Here is a 16,442-nt window from a genome sequence, read left to right as displayed (position 1 = left end):
TAAGAAGTTAAACATAAACTTAGAATACAACCCCACAGTTCCACTCTAATTCTCCACTATCCAAGAGAAATGAAAGCAAATGTCCACAAAAAGAATACTCATCACAGCATTATTCATAAAAGTGAAGAAGTGGATGGAAGCAACCCAAATATCCATCAACTGGTAAATGGAAAAACAAAATGTGGTATATCAATACAATAGAATATCAATCAGCAATCAAAAGGAATACATGCCACAACATGAATGAATCTCAAGAACATAATGGTAGATGGGGAAGATAAGAAGTCTAAGAACTGAAATCCAGGGTGTATAACTGGGTTACTGTCTTTCCACTGTCTGACTCCCAACACACTAGTGATTCTCCATATTTTGCCTGTTTCCTGCAGCATATAGTACCTAGGCTAGCATTGCTTTCACTTCAGGCAGAAGGTACATGTATCAGAATCTCAAAGTGGGGAAGGGGATTGATTGAGGGGGTAAACAAATAGACTGAATACTGTAAATAATTTCTTTTTTACTCCTTTGTAATTGAGAAAAATTAGTAATGATTATCTGGTACCCTTATCTCATCTTCATTGGAAATACTTAAGTACATTTTCAAAACAGGCACACATATCAGAGATTATTTTCATGCCATTTTGCTGATTATTCTTCTGTTTTATTATATCATTGATACAAAACCCAGATTTACTTCACAGTTTTTTACAGTGCATTGCATTTTTAGGGATTTTTAAAGACTGTGTCTTGTCTTCTAAGCTATGTAGAATGCCACATATAAAAATTTGCTTTCATATGGGAATTCATCCAATGTGCTAACCCAAACAGAAAAATTTTCCAACTTAGAAGTTATTGCATCCAAATCCTCAATGCCCATTTGCCTTTGACCCAGGCCAGATAACCCTAGAGAAAGTGATCCTTCTTAACAATGAAGATGGATTTCATATCTTGATACTATCTCTCACTTTACTAAGCCACTTCCGAACCTCTGGCACACATTCCTTATGTAGAATGCTATGGAGCAATATGTGTAACACTTGTACACTTTAAAATATTCATGTCATATATCAAAGAGTTTGTAAAATTATAAATTGAATATGAATGAAAATGAGTCACCTAGTTCTCAACAAGGGCCCAATAGGAAAACTTATCAAATTATTCCTAACTTTCTGCATATAGAACATCAATTGTTTTGTTTTTTTAAGTGGGGACATAAAACAGGAGAAAATCCTAGAGAAAAAAGCTGCCAGAATAAAGTCCTAAAGGTTAAAGATCTAAAGATTACTGAATATATGCATTGTTTGTTCAGGGAGGCTGTCAAACCGTTGAGAGTAATGCAAAAAGGAGCAGCTTCAACTTAGTAGCAACAAGGATCTCTGGATTTCGATATGAACCCCACTTTGGGTAATATGTCACCTAGGCTTTTTGGAAGTGGAACAATCTGCTCTTTCTTGAAACCAATATGCAGATACACTACTTCAGGGGTGGCTGAGGTGCCAGGCAGGATAACTCTGTAATCACAGAGTAAAGAGCAGGATCTGGGATTTATGGTGATAAACAGGATAGTAAAACATTAATATCCATTATCAGAACAGGATGAGTCACTTGAAATATACCACCACCAAATACCCAAACCAAGCAGCACATTGATCACAAGAATCCCATTTTATCTGCGGGCTTCACATTAAATCATTGCGCTACAAACAAGAGCTTTCAGAGTACTGGAAGGCCCTTAGGCTTTCAAATTGCGAGGCCACCACTGTACTGTCCCATTCAGCCTTCATGGGGAGTGCATCTGAGTTTTAACAATTACCTCAGACATGTAGCTCCAGGCTCATTTTCTCACACATACACTTTTCCCCACCCCTCCAATCATCTGCAAATTTCACCAAACATACCTGCCATGCTACTTGACTTAATAAATGCTTCTTGGCTTAATAAATTTTTCTATAAATTAGGCAGAGCATATATTTTCAGCCCCATTTCACAGAAGAAGAAATTGAAGCTCAGAGAGGAGAAATGCCTTGCTCATGATTATACTGCTAGTCCGTGTCAGAGTTGGGACTCATACCCAGGGCTCCTAATTACTTTTCTAAAGTTCATTCCACTAAAACACAGGGCCTCCATTCTGTCTAGGGTTTAAAATAGCGGGGTTTCTTGGAGAAAGAGGGATGTTCCTGGTGATCTGTACATCCCCCTGTGTTAAAACGATAGCAGAGCTTTTACACATATTCAATCTGCCTGGAGACCAGCTTCTTGCCTTTGAAAATAAAGGCAGTCTTTGTTATTTCAAGGCTCTGATTTCCTCTTGGAACTAGCAAAAATGAAACAAATGTGAGGAGACCTCTTGGGAATATTTCCTATGCCACTTCCTCTAATTTAAATGCCAGTTCCCCTGTAATGCCATCTCATATCTGGGCCCATGGCCTTGATTTTGAGTGAATACTGTCATAGTCGGCTCACAGCACTTAGTTGTTGGCTTTTTATGAAACTCACATTATGCTTGTAGCACAATGAATGATGTGCTCTATCTTTCTTCCTAGGTTGTAGGCTCTTGAAGGCAAGGAGTTATGTCACCTCACAGGGTACATCAGAGTAATTTGTGATTGACTGAGGACTTCTACTATTACTTGCTTCCCATCTCATTATAAACTCTCAAAGCCCAAAAAGACCCACTCCATCTCTCCTGTGCTCTCACTTCTGCTCATTAGAGTGAGGCTCGCTAAGTGTGGCTTTGTGAGTGAGCTGTTAGTTTAATGAATAAGGAACAACAGGTGGACTCCCCTACAGCAAAAGCCATTACAAGCAAGACTGTGAAACAAAGTTATAAATGCTTGGGCAATCTGATTACATTAAGTTCTATACAACTAACAATCTGGCCCAAATGCTTTCCCTGGTTTCTGGTCATTTCAGAGGCATGTTCTATAAGGAAAACTCAAGTGTAAGCTATTTGCATCTTAAATAAGAAGAAAGGCGCTTTACTGTTAACATTTTTAAGGCATTCTGGCATTAACGAATTTATCCTTCAAATAATTTGTCCTTTGAACATCCCAAGTACATAAGCAAAACTGACCCAATGATACATTCCAAGAATAAAGGAAATCATTATGGTCTGAATATGACAGTCACCCCCTATTAATTACTTCAAAACACTTTTTTCCTCTTGGTGGTTCATCAGAGAAATTAGTGCCTATTTTATTTAATCGTTAGCTACTTCCTTAAAAATGTAGGCCACTATTACTGTAACATAATGCATAGAAGATACTTTATGCAATGTATTCAATTTCACAAAATCCCATTGTATCAAAATTCTCCTGAGTTCCAGACCTGTCTTTCCAATTGCAACTTGTCATGTCCACCTAAGACTCATTATGCTTAAAATTCATACCCTCTGCTTTCCCTTCTAAGAGGCGGTGCTGTGAGGTAGTGGGAAAAATCGTTTGCTTGAACAGGACAGTGACTTGAGCCTTTATACCAGTTCTGTAAGTATTCATCCCATTTTACAGAGGAAGGACCAAGAGCAGAGTTATGGCAGAACCCACCTTCTTAATCATAATGCCTCCATAGTATGTATATACATGATCACTGCTGTGAGTATTAAATGACATAAAGACATGTGAAGCACCTTGTACAGTGCCTGGCATATAGCAGATCCTCAATATGTGTAAATCTTCTATCCACCCCTCCCCTCTCCAAAATATCTGCTTCTTCTCCTATGTTGCCTTTTTTCATTAATAGCACCACAATCCTTTCAGCCAGTATCCAGGGAAGATATGTCAGGGATATTCTCAATATGCCCTACCCAGATCCAGCTATACTCCAAGTTCTCTCTCACACTTGTCCTTTCCTCTCTACTTCTACTTTCTACTGACATTTTTGGGCCCTCATCAGTCTCATCTGGACTATGAAATGGTCCACTAATGGGTATACCTGCCTCCAATTGATCCTCCATAGTGCAGCCAGAGATTTTAATTTTAAAATAATGGAATTGGCAGAGACTTGCCAACTGTTTACCAAACCCATTTTCTTTTTATCTTGGGGCACATGGCAATATTAATTTTCCCAGCCTCCCTTGCAGTTAAGTATGTCCCTGTGACTTCATTCTAGCCAAAGGAATGTCAGCAGAGATGAGTATGCCACTTCAAGGCTAGGCCTATAATCATCTCCTACACATGATCCTCAGTACTCTTTCCTCTTCTACTCACTTTACACAGACAAGCACAGTGGCCTTAGAAACCATGTGTGTTCAATATGGTGGAGCCACCAGATGAAGGATCTCAGGTTCCTGAAACACTATTTGGAAATGAGCTACCTGCCAATGAGCTATCTGCTTTGAACTTTCAGGATCAAGAAATAAACTTCTATCATGCTGGAACTATTAACATTTTTGGGTTCAGGAACTTGTATTAACTAACACAAATGATCTGATCACATCACTCACTTTCAAAAACCAACAGTGGGGAGAACCTAAGATGGCGGCTAGGAGAGACAGGGCAAAAAAACACTTCCCTGAAAAATACCAGATAAAAGCCAGAAAATGACCCAGAACACCAGTTCCAGCAATGCACCAGCTGGACAAAGTCTGCTAAATCCACAGGGACTGTGCACTTGGTGAAACCGGGAGTCTGCGTTCTGAAACAAGTGACTAAGCTGCTGAATATCTGGCAGCCATGCTGCAGGGTGGGGAAACAGAGGGTTGGCATTTGGAAGTGGACTAGTTCTTTTTTTAAAAAAAACAAAAGTGGCTGCAGATACAGCAGCGAGAACCTCACAGTGAAGCGCGGCGGGAACGGGCTGTGTGAATGCCTCAATATCTGGCATGGAAGATAGCCTTTCGCACACCCGCTGCTAATTGTCTCGGAGTGAGAAAGGCAGAAGTTAGCCAAAAGGGGAAAAAACCACACCCATTGCAGCCATTTTCTGGTGGGCTGAGAACGCTCCTGCCCAGTGCAGGCACCACAGCCCAGAGCTGCACCAAAAAACCCAGTGTGACAGGAAGTGTTTCCAGCAACACACGTACACACCACAATATCAGGCATGGACAATAGCCTTTCACTCACCCACAGCTACTTGTGCCAGAGCAGGGAAGGCAGAGCTGTGCAAAAAGGGTGAAATTAACATGCCCCATTCAGCCATCCTTTCAGCAGGCTGGGAACACCCCTACATGGCCCGGCGGCCCAGGGCTTCCCTTGAGGGACGGCATGCACTTGTGACATAGCACAACCTTCCCTCAGCAGAGGCCCTAGAAGGGCACAGCTTGGAAGAGGGACCCACTCAGAAATCCCAGGGAACCTACGCCAATACCAAAGACTTGTGGGTCAGTGGCAGAGACAATCTGTGGCGAGACTGAAATGAAAGTTTAGACTCTCACAACAGCCTTAAATCTCCAGGAACACCTGGGAGGTTTGATTATTAAAGCTGCCCTCCCTCCCTAACTGCTCAGACACACACCCCACATTCAGGGCGGACAGCACCAACAACACATCCAAACTTGGTGAACCAGTTGGACCCCCACAAGAATCAGACCCCCACACATCATGAAAACAAAGTTGGGGAGAACTGACTTGAGGAGAATAGGTGATTCGCGGATGCCATCTGCTGGTTAGTTACAGAAAGTGTACGCCACCAAGCTGTAGATCTGACAAATTAGAGATTCGCCTTTGAATAATTCTACACATCCTAAAAGAACCCTATCAAGTAAAGCAAATGCCAAGAGGCCAAAAACAATAGAAAATTTTAAAGCATATGATAAAACCAGACGATATGGATAACCCAAACCCAAACACCCAAATCAAAAAATCAGAGGAGACACAGTACTTGGAGCAATTAATAAAAGAACTAAAGACAAACAATGAGACCATGGCACAGGATATAAAGGACATGAAGAAGAGCATGGCACAGGATATAAAGGACATGAAGAAGACCCTATAAGAGCATAAAGAAGAAATTGCAAGAGTAAATAAAAAAATAGATGATCTTAGGGAAATAAAAGAAACTGTTGACCAAATTAAAAAGATTCTGGATACTCATAGTACAAGACTAGTGGAAGCTGCAACCTTGAGGACGACAGAACAGAAAATGAAAGAACAAAAGAAAGAATGGGGAAAAAATTGAAAAAATCAAAATGGACCACAGGGATATGATAGATAAAATAAAATGTCCAAATTTAAGACTCATTGGTGTCACAGAAGGGGAAGAGAAGGGTAAAGGTCTAGAAAGTGTATTCAAAGAAACTGTTGGGGAAAACTTCCCAAACTTTCTACACAATATAAATACACAAAGCATAAATGCCCAGCAAACTCCAAATAGAATAAATCCAAACAAACCCACTCCAAGACATATTCTGATCAGACTGTCAAATACTGAAGAGAAGGAGCAAGTTCTGAAAGTAGTAAGAGAAAAGCAATTCACCACATACAAAGGAAACAACATAAGACTAAGTAGTGACTACTCAGCGGCCACCATGGAGGTGAGAAGGCAGTGACATGACATATTTAAAATTCTGAGAGAGAAAAATTTCCAACCAAGAATACTTTATCCAGCAAAGCTCTCCTTCAAATTTGAGGGAGAGCTTAAATTTTTCACAGACAAACAAAGGCTGAGAGATTTTGCTAAAAAAAAGTCCTGCCCTACTTGAGATACTAAAGGGAGCCCTACTGACAGAGAAACAAAGAAAGGAGAAAGAGACTTGGAGAAAGGTTCAGTACTAAAGAGATTCAATATTGGTTCATTAAAGGACATTAGGAGAGAGAGGGAAAACATATATCTGAAAAACATAAACCAAAGGATAGGATGGCTGATTCAAGAAATGCCTTCACAGTAATAACATTGAATGTAAATGGATTAAACTCCCCAATTAAAAGCTATAGATTGGCAGAATGGATCAAAAAATATGAACCATCAATATCTTGCAAACAAGAGACTCACCTTAGACAGAGGGACACAAAGAAATTGAAAATGAAAGGATTGAGAAAATATTTCATGTAAGCTACAGCCAAAAGAAAGCAGGAGTAGCAATATTAATCTCAGATAAAATAGACTTTAAATGCAAGGATGTTATGAGAGTCAAAGAAGGCCACTACATACTAATAAAAGGGGTAATTCAACAAGAAGAAATAACAATCATAAATGTTTATGCACCCAATCATGGTGCTATAAAATACATGAGACAAACACTGGCAAAACTAAAGGAAGCAATGGATGTTTCCACAATAATTGTGGGAGACTTCAACACATCACTCTCTCCTGTAGACAGATCAACCAGACAGAGGACCAATAAGGAAATTGAAAACCTAAACAATCTGATAAATGAATTGGATTTAACAGACATATATAGAACATCACATCCCAAATCACCAGGATACACATTCTTCTCTAATGATCACGGAACGTTCTCCAGAATAGACCATATGCTGGGACATAAAACAAGCTTCAATAAATTTAAAAAAAATTGAAATTATTCAAAGCACATTCTCTGACCACAATGGAATACAATTAGAAGTCAATAACCATCAGAGACTTAGAAAATTCACAAATACCTGGAGGTTAAACAACAAACTCCTAAAATAAATGGTTTATAATGTAGAATGTAGGGTAACTAGCGATAGAGAGCAATTGATGAAGTGGGAATGATAACCCAATAAGAACAGATAAGCTATCGTGGGTAAATTTAATGTTTTGGGAATACCCAGGAATGACTATGGTTTGTTAATTTCTGAGGGGTATGGTAGGAACAAGTTCACAGAAATGTTGCTATATTATGTTACTTTCTTGGGGTAGAGTAGGAACATGTTGGAAGTAAAGTAGTTTTTTTAGGCTAGTTGTCTTTTTCTTACTCTCTTGTTATGGTTTGTTTGAAATTTTTTTTATTGTATATCTTAAAAATTTTTTTTTTGACATAGTTAATTTAAAAAAAGAGTTAATTAAGAGTTAATGACAATCAATGCAATATATGATACTGGAGTGGATCTAAGAATGGAGGAGAAAACCTCAAAGGGGGCATAAGGAAAAATTGGAATATAGAATTTAAGCTTTATATCCATATTAATTTTCTTGAATTAACTGCAGTTAATGACATAAGTGAATATCCTTGTTTGTAGGAAATGCACATGGAAGTGTTATGAGCTCAAGAAATATGATATATGCAACCTGCTCTCTAATGTTCAGAAGATGACAAATGGGTAGATAGATAATTGATAGAAAGATAATAGATATAGTTGAAAGAAAGGGGGGGAGGGAGGGAGAGAGGAAGGAAGGAAGGAAGGAAGGAGGAAGGAAGAAAGGAAGGAAGGAAGGAAGGAAAGAAAGAGAAAGAAAGGTACTACAAAAGTAGCAAAATGTAAAATTGGTAGATATGGATATCTGGGGGTGGGGGGGTGTTAGAGTTCTCTGTATGGGGTTTGTATTGTATTTGCAACTGTCCTATATGTTTGAAATTATTTCAAAATAAAAATTAAAAAAAAAAACAACAGTGGTTCTCTGTAGCCACAGGGTAAGTGCATTCTATATCACTTCCAGAATATTGTTCCTCATCCTTCTTGCAGAAATACTTCCACATAATATTAGGCTATACTTCCTATTCCCCTTTCTTTCATTGCCATTTTTCAAAAGCCTACTTACTCCTCCACATTTAATGGGAATATTTGTAATTGGCTAATTGTCTTTCCTATATCCTTAGTACTGCCATTATTAACCTAGGGGACTTCTTTGCTCACATGAACCACCCATAAAACATACTGACCCCCACCAACTCCAATCAGGCACCAAGTACCATCAGTGCTACCTAGTCAACATATCATATATCCAAATCCTTCTTCAAAACCTTATTTAGTGGGAAAGTAGTAGCTTGAAGTCAGATAGACCTGCAGTCACTTAATAACTGTATGATCTTAGGTCAGTCATTTTAATTTTTTTAGCCTCACCTTTCAGATCTGTTCAATAGGGATAATACTCCCTATATTGAGAAGATTAGAGATGTTTTACATAAAGTGCCTGGCAAATATTAGGTGTTCAATACAAATCAGCTGTTATTTATATCATTATTAGAGTATTATGACAGCTTCCTAACTGGACACCTCATCCTCAGCCTTGCCTTCCTCCAATTCATCTTCTACACTGCTCCCAGAGTGATCTATCTAAAATGAAGAATCTGCTTGTCCATTCCCTGTTTTAAACTCTTCACTGGATCCCCATCATTTTTATGCCAACATAGCTTATAAGCACCCCTCCCCACCCCAGACCACTTCCATCCACTGTATTCTGTGGTCCTTTAACATATCATCACAATCTGTCCCTATATCCCACTCTCCCACTCCAAGGGCCTTCAGATATGCTGTACCCTGTACCTCTGGGACATTTTCTCCTTATCTTTTGTTTATTGAGATTGTTCACATACCATACAATTATCCAAACATCCAAAGTGTACAATCAATTGCCCCAGGTACCATCATACAGCTGTGCATCCATCACCACGATTAATTTTTGTTCAATTTTTAGAATACTCATTACTCCAGAAAAGAAATAAAGACAAAAAAGGAAATCAGATCCTCCCATCCCCCTAACCACCTCTCATCCATTGTTGACTCATAATATTGGTATGGAACATTTGTGATTGCTGATGATAGAAAGTTAAAATACTACTAACTGTAGTATATAGTTTGCAATAGGTATATTTTTCCCTATATGCCCCTCTATTATTAACTTCTATTTATAGAGTCATACATTTGTTCTGGTTCATGAAAGAGATTTCTAATATTTGTATAGTTAATCATGGACATTGTCCACCACAAGGTTCACTGTTTTATACATTCCCATCTTTTAACCTCCAACTTTCCTTCTGGTGACATGCGTGACTCTGAGCTTTCCCTTTCCACCACCTTCACACACCACTCAGCACTGTTAGCTATTCTCACAATGTGCTACCATCACCCCTGTCCATTTCCAAATGTTTAAGTTCACCCTAGTTGAACATTCTGTTCACAGTAAGCAACCGCTCCCCATTCTTTAGCCTCATTCTATATCCTGGTAACTTATATTTCATGTCTATGAGTTTACATATTATAATTAGTTCATATCAGTGAGACCCTGCAATATTTGTCCTTGTATGTCTGACTTATTTCACTCAATATGGTGCCCTCAAGGTTTCTTCATCAACCCATTTTTTAAGAGAGTTTTGTTCACACTCCATACATTCCATCCTAAGTAAACACTCAATAGTTCCCTGTATAGTCACATATTTATGTTTTCACCACCCTCACCACTATCTATATAAGGACATCTCCATTTCTTCCAGAAAGCATGAGGAAGAGTCAAAGAAGATAGAGAGACAAAAGAAAAAGAAAAAAGAAAGAGAAAAAAACAAGGAACAAAAAACAACAAAAAAACCCAAACATGACCACTAGGAAGCATTGAAAGGAAAAACAGAATTAAACTAAAGTAGAATAAAGAGTCAGACAACATTACGAATGCCAGGAGTCCCATACCCTTCCCCTATGTCCTCTCCCCCCATACGCATTTAGCTTTGGTATATTGCCTTTGTTACATTAAAGGAAGCATAATACAATGTTTCTGCTAATTATAGTCTCTAGTTTGCATTGATTTTATTTTTCCCCCAATACCGCCCTATTTTTAACACCTTGCAAGGTCGACATTCATTTGTTCTCCCTCATGAAAAAACATATTTGTACATTTTATCACAATTGTTGAAAACCCTAGGTCTCACTGAGTTTATACAGTCCCAGTCTTTATCTTTCCTCTTTTGTTCTGGTGTCCCACATGCTCCTAACCTTCCTTTTTCAACCATACTCACAGTCATCTTTGTTCAGTGTACTTACATTGCTCTGCTACCATCACCCAAAATTGTGTTCCAAACCTCTCACTCCTGTCTTTTCCTATCTGTCTGTAGTGCTCCCTTTAGTATTTCCTGTAGAGCAGGTATCTTGTTCACAAATTCTCTCATTGTCTGTTTGTCAGAGAATATTTTAAGCTCTCCCTCATATTTGAAGGAGAGTTTTGCCAGATATAGGATTCTTGGTTGATGGGTTTTCTCTTTCAGTATCTTAAATATATCACACCATTTCCTTCTTGCCTCCATGGTTTCTGCTGAGAAATCTGCACATAGTCTTAATCAAGCTTTGTATATGATGGATTGCTTTTCTCTTGCTGCTTTCAGGATTCTCTCTTTGTCTTTGATGTTTGATAATCTGATTATTAAGTGTCTTGGCATAGGCCTATTGAGATCTATTCTGTTTGGGGTACACTGAGCTTCTTGGGTCTGTAATTTTATGTCTTTCATAAGAGATGGGAATTTTCATTGATTATTTCCTCTATTATTGCTTCTGCCCCTTTTCCCTTCTCTTCTCCTTCTGGGACACCCATGACATGTACATTCATATGTGTTTCATGTTGTCATTGAATTCCCTGAGATGTTGCTCATATTTTTCCATTCTTTTCTCTATCTGTTCTTTTGTGTGTAGGTTTTCAGTTGTCTTGTTCTCCAGTTTCTGAGTGTTTTCTTCTGCCTCTTGAGATCTGCTGTTGTATGTCTCCATTGTGTCTTTCATCTCTTGTGTTGTGCCTTTCATTTCCATAGATTCTGCCAGTTGATTTTCAAACTTTTGATTTCTACCTTATATACACCCAGTGTTTTCTTTATAGCCTTCATCTCTTTTGCCATATCTTCCCTAAACTTTTTGAATTGATTTAGCATTAGTTGTTTTAATTCCTGTATCCCAGTTGAAGTTGTAAATTTGTTCCTTTGACTGGGCCATAACTTTGTTTTTCTTAGTGTGGGTTGCAGTTTTCTATTGTCTAGGCATCTAATTTCCTTGGTTACCCCAATCCGGTTTTCCCAGACCAGAAAAGGCTCAGGTCCCAGAAGGAGGAAATTTTCAGTATCTGGTTTCCCTGAGGGTGTATCTTAGAAGATTGATGCACCCTATGAGGCCTCAAGCCGCTGTGCTTTTCCTAACCTACCCAGCAGGTGGCACCTGTCAGCCTGTAGCTCCAGACAGGTGTAAGGAGGTGTGGCCCATGGCTGTTTTCCCCCAGCCTATGGGGTCTGTTTCTGAATGAAAGGCAGGTAGTAGAGTTTGGCACCACCTTCTTCCTCTTAGGGAAAATACACCCCCTAGGGAGAGGTCATTTACATTTCAATAGTTTCTCTTACTCTGCTTTCCACCCTTGTCTGGGTCAGAGTGCTGCAAGCTGAAAATGGCTGAGGCTTTCTCTACTGAAGAGCACTGCAAGCTGAAAATGTCTACAGCTATCTCCACTGAGCCACTCAGGTTGAGAGAAAGAAAAAAGGACAGAAAGCCCCCTTTCAGGGTAAGTCCACAGCCCCCAGTTTCACCCATCATCCAGAGATAGCACCTGGTCCTCTGGGCTCCCCCTCCTGAGACAGAGAAGTCCCCTGGCTCTTTAAGGTGAGTCATCATTAAAAGCCTCTGTCTACTTGTTGGGGATTTGCAGCTTGCATTGAACAGTCCACGTTTGCCAATTTAAACCCCAGTTGGAGCTGGACTGAGGTATATTCGCTTGTTCAGAGAGTGCTGCTTTCTATCACAGCGAGGCTTTGCCATTAGGGCTGCCATGGGGGAAGGGAGGTCCCAGCTTGGGTCTGCAGTTTCTACTCACAGATTCCACGCTGTGCTCTCAGTTATTCCTCCCAGTTCAATTTGATGCACAATGTGGGGACAATCATGGTTGTCCCCCAGTAGTTATTCCAGATCATTTACTAGTTGTTCCTGGTTGTTTATTAGTTGCTCCAGGGGGACTAACTAACTTCTACTCCTCTCTATGCTGCCATCTTCTCTAATCAGGGCACTCTCCTTATCTTTTAATCTAATTTACTTCTACACATTCTTTAGGTCTTGGTTTAAAAGTGATTTCCTTTGGAATTAATTGTTGATCTTCCCTGCAGACTTGACTCATTGTCCTTGCTAGATGCTATCTTATTCTATTTTACCCAGTCTTGTTTATTCCAGGCTTGTTTAACCAGTCTTCTCCACTAGAATGTAAGTTCTGTGAGGGTAGAGCAAATCTATTTGGGCTCACCATTTTATTCCTAGTGCCCAGAACAGTGTTTGGGTCTCCTTAAGTCCACAAAAAATATTTTTGGAAGAGTAAACAAAGGGAAGTGCTAACAAGACACATCAATTTTATGACACATGATATTTCATGAATACACGACTCTGTGCATGCTATTCCCTCTACCTGGAATACCCTCCTATACCTCTCCCTTATTCCTTATCTGTTTGATAGTTACCTATATCTCCTTCAAGATCCAAGACACAGACTATGCCTCACTTACTTTTACAGCTTTTCTTGATGCCCTCGCATGATTTTGGATGTTCCTTACCCTGTAATTTGATCACATTCTGCACCTCCCTCTATTTAAGGGCTTTCATATTATTGTGCAGCTATCTGTGAACATGTTTGGTTTCATCACTAGACTTGTAAGGTCACTAAGAGCATGGCCTATGGTTTATTTATCTCTATAGCTCAGCAACTATCCCACAGCTTTGAACATAATGAGCACTCATAAATGTGATGAATGAATGATTCTAGGCAAAGGGATAAAATATAGCTATATCCACTTACTTTGTTCTTCCTACTCAGATAGTCAATGGCACTTTTTTTCTGTGTTATATACTGTGCAAAGCTTATATACAATAGGTATAAGGAACAATACAATGAACATGCTTACTCATATCCTCATCAATAAATAAAATAGAGATGAAGCTTCTTATTTATCCATATCTGAAAAATTGGAAATATTTCACAAATGAGTGTGTCATCTTGTGTTGGGGTGATGTTCATCTTCTCTGTATTGTTCCAATTTTAGTATATGTGCTGCAGAAGCAAGCAGCAGGTAATGGGCTTTGGCCTGCATTTTTATGGTTGTTCTGAGGTCCCAAGATGAGGCTTCTTTCTAAACTGCCCTAGTTACATAGCCATGTGATCCTTGGTCAGACTTTTTGTTACTAGGACGCTGTCCTTCTGTAGTTTTCCCATGGAATCCAGATAAGATTTTTGCAGGTCAAATAATAGGGATGCTGCATAACAGCACTTCCTGAAAAGTCCTAAGTGTTCTGTAGACCTTACCAATTTGCACTTTTTCTGTGCTTGCACAACAGGTAAAAACTACATTATTATCAGAATGAGGGACTAGAGAAAGGCAGTTTGTGACTTGCAAAAGGTCAGCAGGCAAATCAATTTGGGGCCATAAACAGAGCCAAGCTTTTATCTTTCAGATTTGAGCCTAGGTCTCCCTCTAGACCCACCTTCCTAGGTCAGTGGTGAAGCATCTGCTGTGTAGGGTCACCGATGGAGGTACCAACAGTCATCTTCTTCCCATTCATCCAACTCTATTTTCTTATCCTTTGTTCTGCTTTTCCCCTCGTCTCTTCAATCTGCCTCTTCTCCTCTTCATGTTCCAACATTCCCATCCTTACCTCTCCTCTCTTTTCCAGCCCTCCTGCAAAACTCAAACCTATCCTCTATCCTCTCTTCTTTTTACTGTTCAGTTTCTCCTCTATCCTGTTCTCTTCACTCATTCTCTATTCTTTCTCCTCTACTATTCTCAACATTTACTATATTCAGCTCCTTTCCTGCCCACTCTTTCCTCACTTTATCTTTGTCTTCAATTTTTTGCCGCCTTTTACCCATCCCCACCTCCTCTTCACCATCCCGTTCCTCTATCCACCTCATTCTATGTAACCTCTCCTAAGTTTACATCTACTACACTCCATTCTTTCCACATTTATGTGTACTCCCAGCTCCTCTTCAAATGTTGATCTTTACTGCATTTTATTACAAGCATGCCTCTCTTCCATCCATTCCTCTGCTCATGCTCTCTTCTCTCCCAATTCTCCTTCATACACTCTATCCTTTCATACCTCTCCCCTGGCTTATCCTCCTCACCTCCTTTTAAATATTTGTATTTAACTTCATAACCTTTCATGGGTGAGAGCTGTTCCTGTCTAATGCCAACTGTAAAATGCCAACTGTAGTTTTGATACCATCCCCTTATGGCTTTCTCTGAGAACCCGTTGTGAGCAAAATCTTTCTATTTCATCTTCAAGCACTGTCTTTCTACTAGCTCTTTTCTGGCATCTCACAAATAGGTGCCAGTGTCTCCATTTGAATCAAAAACAACTATTCTCTTACCGATGAATGTAGCTATTATATTCCTTACTCTTTCATTTCTCAAACAAGCTTCTGGAATGTATTTTCTATGTTAACTATCTCCACTATCTCTACTTTAGCTTCTAAACAATCCCCATTGCAACAACTGCATCACTGAAATGGCATATGTGAAGAACACCAGTGTCCTCCATGTTACCAAACCTAAAACATACTTTTAAGTCTCTATATTACTTGATCTCTTTGTAACAGCCAACAATGTTGGTAGAATGTATAATTAATAGTAAATAGCATGAACTTATAGCCAAACCGGTAGAGTAAGAATGGTAGCTCAACCATTTACAAGCTAGGTAATCTTGGACAAGTTTCTTACTCACTCTGTGTCTGAGTTTCCTCATTTGGAAAACAAGGATAATATTACCTATTTCATAGAGTTGCTATGAAGATTATTAAAGTTAATATATGTAGAGTGATAAGAACAGTGCCTGACATGTTGTATGTACTATATAGATTTTAACTATTGTACTTATTATGCCATTTTTGGTCTTGTTATGATCACTCTCACATTTTTATTTCTCTTTACTCCCTTCATATATCAGCCAAGGTGATTTAGATTAATATGTAGTAAGAAACAACCCTAAAATCTCAGTGTCCTAAAGCAACAAAGATTTATTTCTCACTCATGCTGTCTGTCAATCTCAGGTTGTGGGGAGAGGGAAGCTCTCTTCTATGTAATTGTCAATAAACAACACAGAAGGAAGGAGCCAAAACCACCTGGTATAACAACCCACTGTGGCCAGGGAGAGAGAACACGGCAAATCATGCACTGCCTCTTAAAGGCCTCCCATCTTCCCTCAGAATGACATGTTATTTCTACTCACACTTGGTTAGCCAAAACAAGTAATTTGTCCATGCCTAACTTTAAGGCTCAAGGGACGTGCAATACTATCATGAACCTAGAAGGAGGTTAATTGGAAATATTGGAAAGTAGCACTATTGGCTATTACACTTCTAAGCTTTCAAGATACTGCTTACTAGTCGTTCTACTAATACCTCCCTGACTTTTCCTTCTTGGGCTCCTTCATAGGTTCCTCTTCCTTTCTTAATGATGGCAGTGTACCATGATTGAACCACTGGCATGATTTTCTTCTCACTCTACACCCTTTCCTGAAGTGAGCACATCCATTCTCATGGTTTCAACTCCCAACATACTGACAATACCAAACTCGATCCTTAGCTTGTATCTCCCTCCAGATCTTTAGACTTGTATATACAACTGCTATTAGACTTCTCTTCCTGGA

At 39.2% G+C, this 16,442-nt stretch overlaps 1 protein-coding gene and 1 non-coding gene across 3 annotated transcripts in view; both read right to left on the bottom strand.

The window, feature by feature from the left end:
- The window catches only part of GABRA3 (gamma-aminobutyric acid type A receptor subunit alpha3), a 406,943-nt gene that overhangs the window by 68,716 nt on the left and 321,785 nt on the right, over positions 1–16,442 (bottom strand). The window lies entirely within an intron of this gene.
- On the bottom strand, positions 13,759–13,860 carry LOC119523868. The gene has a single exon (XR_005214677.1). It is a non-coding gene; the product is annotated as a U6 spliceosomal RNA (small nuclear RNA).

This window comes from Choloepus didactylus, chromosome X, assembly GCF_015220235.1.
Source record: "Choloepus didactylus isolate mChoDid1 chromosome X, mChoDid1.pri, whole genome shotgun sequence".
In the NCBI taxonomy this organism is placed as follows: domain Eukaryota; kingdom Metazoa; phylum Chordata; class Mammalia; order Pilosa; family Megalonychidae; genus Choloepus; species Choloepus didactylus.
The sequence above is the reverse complement of the archived record's forward strand: the minus strand, read 5'-3'. Positions and strand labels throughout refer to the sequence as shown.